At 43.0% G+C, this 5,153-nt stretch overlaps 1 protein-coding gene across 1 annotated transcript in view; it reads left to right on the forward strand.

Annotated features, from left to right (window-relative positions):
• The first annotated feature begins 301 nt into the window (after nucleotides 1-301).
• Nucleotides 302-5,153, forward strand: part of EIF4G3 (eukaryotic translation initiation factor 4 gamma 3) — a 172,118-nt gene continuing 167,266 nt past the window's right edge. The window contains exon 1 of the mRNA XM_025203628.1: nucleotides 302-464. The gene's annotated coding sequence lies outside the window, so the exon portion shown is untranslated. The remainder of the gene's footprint in view (nucleotides 465-5,153) is intronic.

A 5,153-nucleotide genomic window follows, 5' to 3' on the forward strand; every position in this document is an offset into this window, starting at 1 on the left:
CCCCTCGCCGAGCGGCGCCCCCTGCCCGGGGGTGCCGCGGGCTGCACCTGTTGTCGGGCGGGGTGGGCCGCGCGTGTCCCCCTCCCCGGAGGGCCGGCGGTGGGCGCAGGGAGCAGCCCTGCCTGCCCCTCTCTCCCTGGAGGTAAGTGGCTGCCTCCAGCCAAGTTTTGGATACCGAGGATGATTTTTGCCGTTTGTGTTTTGGGGGGCGGGCGGAGGAAGCCGTCTCCGGTGCGAAACCCAGAGCCCGGCGAAGGTTTTTAAAGGTCTTCCGCTCTTCGCAACTAGGCCCGGAGTCGGGATGTGCGCGCCGCCGAGACCGGCAGGGAAGTGGAGTGGAGCGGAGCGGAGCCGGCCTGCGCGCGCCGTGCCGCGGGGCTCCGGCATCTCCCGGCGATTTTTCAGAAGTTTTGGGAGAAACTCTTCCCCCGGGAAAATAACTCCGTGCGTGGCGCTGAGCGAACGTAACCGCCGGGTCTCCCGCTGGAAACGCGTGGTGACCCCGGGGTGATGCTTTTGAGGCGATAAACGCGCAAGACGTCGTCTTTCTCGTGCGGTCGTACCGTCCAGCGAGCTCGCTGCATGTGTGTAGGCGCGTATGACGCTTCTCTTGCGGTGAATGGCAGGCTTGTTGCTCTCACTCGCATCTCGAGGCGGGAGGAACAAACCCTTCTGTAAATCGTCCGGCTCCTTGTGTTGAACTTCCAGTGAAATACGTGTTTGTTGTTGCCATACATGTTTTGCTTAAATTGACACTGGAGATTTGTTTGTTTAGGTCAAAGTGAAGTCTGCAGAGGCTGGAGAAGATTGGTAATGGGAGGCTGAGTCTCTTTCTCACTTAGTAATCGGGCTAGCTTGTAACTTGCTAAAAGTTTTCAAAGTTCTTGCTTTTGAATGCTTGGAATAGCGTACGCTCATCTTCTTAAGCAAGCATGGCAGTGGCAGGTAAAACTTGCTCAGGGGGAGCTTGCTTAGCTTTGAGCCGTGTGCCAAGCGTTACAGTGGGGAAGCTGGCTGGCTTGCACAGAGTAAGTCAGTGCTCGGCTGATCCGCCCAGAAGGTACTGGACTGTCCGATTCCGTTGAACTTTCTGTTTGGTATACAACACCTTTGTGTGTTGACAGTTAAATGGCATCTGCGTGCCTGGATCTGGGAGCCGGAGAGAGAGACTTTTCAAAGCACTCCTCTTAGGTAATCCCTGAAAGCATCTTGGAGGGATTTGAATACTTTTCTGTGAATGCTAGCTTCTGTGGACTGCAAGACTGGCATGTACTGTAAAGACTGAAACAGAAAATGCCATCACATATGTCAGTTCTTTAGTGCAGTTTAACAGATATACTTTGCCTGTGTCAGGGGTGGACACTGACTGTCTTTTGAAGGCAGCCTAAAAAATTCCCAGTCTGTGGACTTGGTTCCTTCCTGAAGGAGCTAGTTATGATATTGCAGCATTTCACGTTGTGGCTGTAATTAGGTACTAAGATCAAGATGCCTAAAAGGAAGGGAAACGAGGTCAGTTTCAAAGGTGTGTGAACTTGAAGAAAGACCAGTGGTTTCTAATTGTAAGCGACTACATTGTGACCTTGTGCTTCTGAATCTAAATGATTTCAGTGATTCAAGCTTTAAAGCCGTAACCATCCTTGTGATCGTGTATGGATGCTCCATTCCCATTTCCTTTAACTCCAGTCTATTCAAATGTCTTGGCTGTTTTTGCTTTCTGCTAACATCTGGAAGTATATGTAAATAGTAATGAAAGCTGTTACCTTTTATAAATCGTAATGCAAATTTGAATCTCTGAGTATTTTGAGAGGGAAATTCATTAGAAATGTACTGAAATGCACAGGTCATCCAAGTTCATCCTTATTTTCAGTGCTGTATATTTTTTTTAATGTTATATGACATCAAGGCAGCATTCCCTTACAGCAGATAAGCTACAGCATCGGTATACTGCAAGGTCCTTGTCTTTTCTCTCCAAGGCAGTACAGGGATTTATTTGTTGATGCAAATATCCAGCATGTTTTGTGTTGATCGAATTGTTGAAGCTCCACATCAGGCTTGCAAAGCTAAAACTGTGTTTACTAGGGTTTATTCTGTGTCCTTGTGTCTTCAGAAATATGTGCATCTCTAATTTATTATATTAATTGAATGGGCATAGTCTATCAGTATGCTTGAGCAGGAAAAACTCGAGAAAACGAAGGAGAGCTGATACCCATCTGGTCCACATGTATTTGTAGAAAAGAAATAAATGGGATATGATAGGAAGAATATAGTGCTGGAGGAGAGGGGAACGTACTGGTGCGTTTCCTTTTGTTTTTTTTTTTTCTTTTCTCCTTTAAAGGAAAGCGAAACTGGAAAGTGACAAATAAAAAAAAAAAAAATTAGAAACCGAGTGACACTTCTCTTGTTGTCTAGCCTGCTAAATAGGAAGTTATGGTGACGACAGCAAGAAAAATGAGCTTTGTAAAAGATCCTTCTCATATGATGGTTTAAAAAGTTATTTTCCTGTCAAAGTCATATGAAATCCATTTTGTAGGTTCAGTAGAGGCAGGTGGCAACTGAAACCCAAATTCAGACGAGTGATATTCTCTTGGAAAACTTTCAATCTGGGCAAAGCACCTGTAGCATACCTGTCTCACTAGAAAGTAATGACATTCTTTGTATGGAAGAAATAAAGCCAGTTTTCTAGCTCTGGCTCTGGCTTTCGAACTGTTGCTGAGGAATCTGATCCAGTTTAACACTGTTATTCCATAGTAATACTCTTTAAGTGAAGCTATAAAATAAGAAAGGTGTACACTGGACCATGGAACTCTGCCTTTCTGCTCAATAGAACTTGTAAAGTATATTTAAACTACAAGCGTTTCCTTTCCAACTCGCTCTCAGGCTCTTGCTTATAACAAGAATGGGTTTTAAGAGCGCTTTTGTCATACACTTCATAATAAACTACTTTTTTAAAGACTTCAAAAAAGTTATGTGCTGTGGAGTAAGTATTGCTGATGTGATGAATATAATTAAGTCATCCATTTCTTCACAGCATCAGTCTGCACATCAGCAAATAGCACATTATAAAGGACAAACAGATTGCTGGCTCTTCAGGGTTAACTGAACATTGTACCTTGCAGCCAACTTAGAGCTCCCCTTATTGTGGGGATAGGTTCCTTTTCTTTTCTTTCATTTCTTTTCAGACTTACTTGTATTTGGAGCCAGTTCAACTTCCTGATAACTGATGGTTTCAAAGCAGGCTACAATAAACATGACCTTAATTTATCACCTAAACTGTTGCAGAGTTAAACTAGGCACATCTCAGCATGTGCATTTTTCAGGGCTTTTGGAGCAAGGCAGCCACATCAGATTCAGGATGTGTTGTACAACCTTGGTTATGCAAATACTGGGCTTTTTTTTTTTTTCTATTTTATTTTATCGCTATAGAAAAGCCTTTAGGTATTTGAGCTTGGGTAAAGCTGGAGAGGGAGGAGGATCTGTTTTATGATTTTTGTATAGAGCATATATCTGCAAGAGCTTCCTGGATGAATTAGAAAAGTTGCTAGTCAACTTCAGGGAATCATCTTTTCTGTCTGCATATATAAGTGCAGTTCATTCAAAAAAAATTCTAGGAGATTTTCTCTGACCTCTGGGGACCTGTTCCACAGCCAGTCCTCCTAAACAAAGAATGTTCTGTCTGTGGCACGTATGCATATGCGAGTGGCATGTTCCAGAAAAGAGTGGGTTTTTGCAGGGGGTGGGGGTGCATGGTAGGTAGAGTTGTGGTCTTTGATGCGACTTACCTGGTACTGGGTTTGAAGATCAGGACATAGTCCTTGAGCTGATGATTGAAGGTGCTTGGAATGCAGAAGGATCAGAACATCACGTTGCCTGGAAACAAGGGCTTCTCTACCTCTGTGCCGTCTTCTGTGTTAATATTTTAAAACAGATGGATTTTAATATTTCTGCAACCAAAAATTAAAATGGATTTCTTAATGACAGAAGACTTCCGAGTTGATAATGAAGACCTGACGTCCTTTCCTAAATTTGAGAGAGGGGCATGGGATGCAGCACTGAAACATTTTACATCCTTTTTCATTCATTAGCTTGTGACCTTTTAATCATTTGAGACTTCATATCAAATGGAATAAAACTTGATGCGACTCTGCTGGATAAGAAGATTATTATGGGTATATTGCCCCAACCAGACTTTGGAAATGCAAGAAGTATTTTTAACTAAAAACACATCCTCATCCTTGCTGGGGTCATATTTGTTTGTCTGCAGTGTGTTTTTTGGAGCGCACAGGATGGTGGTGTTGTTGGATGTTGTTTCTTGTGTTTGTTTGTAAGAGTTGGTCTGGCTGTCCGGGAAAGGAAAAGCATGAATCCCGGTGGGTGCGTGCCTGGGGTTTTGTCAGTTTCTTAAGAAGCATCTTGCAATTGAAAAACTTCCTTATGATGTAGAGTCTTACCGCAACATACAGAACTAGTAGTGGTCTTAGCTGCGTTTTGGATAGTCATGTCAGATTGTCTTGATTATCTCTTGTGAAGTTATAGGTAACCTGCATTTTCCTTGTGCCTTAATTTGACAATTTTAGGGCTGGTCAACTGACAAGTTTAGTCAGGAGCAAATCTTCTAAAGTGATTGCAGTGCCTTTAGTTATTCCTCTAGGAATTATAGATGGCTAATAGCATTGTTTTACAGTACAGTTGGTCTGTGGTGTGCATGTGTGTGCACACACTTACAAAAACTGTCGAATGAAGAATTGCAAGGGGGTGAGAATGTGTTTTGACATTATTGTAAGCGTTACTGAATTTCAGCCTGTAAAAGAGTAAGCAGGTGATCTAGGGATAAACTTTCTAGGAGTTTTTCTAATATTTTCATTAGAACTCAAGCTTACAAAAGAGCTTTTAGGTTAGTGAAATTTTCTTGTGTATGTTACTTTTACGTTTTCTTGTATAAGTTTGGAAAGTGTCCTGGAACTCTTCTGCTCTCCATTCTTGGTTGATAATGGCACGTTGTTGCTGATGGGACTCGAGTCAAGTTGCTGCTGGGCATGGAAATAGGTTAATGGGACAAAAATGTATTTTTCTTCCCGCCGCCCCCCCCCCCCCCTTTTTTTTTTTTTTTTTTTTTTTTTTTTTTGATAATAATATTTTTCGGTGGGTGTGGGGGG

The sequence above is a fragment of the Alligator sinensis genome, unplaced genomic scaffold (assembly GCF_000455745.1).
Source record: "Alligator sinensis unplaced genomic scaffold, ASM45574v1 scaffold512_1, whole genome shotgun sequence".
Lineage (NCBI taxonomy): Eukaryota > Metazoa > Chordata > Crocodylia > Alligatoridae > Alligator > Alligator sinensis.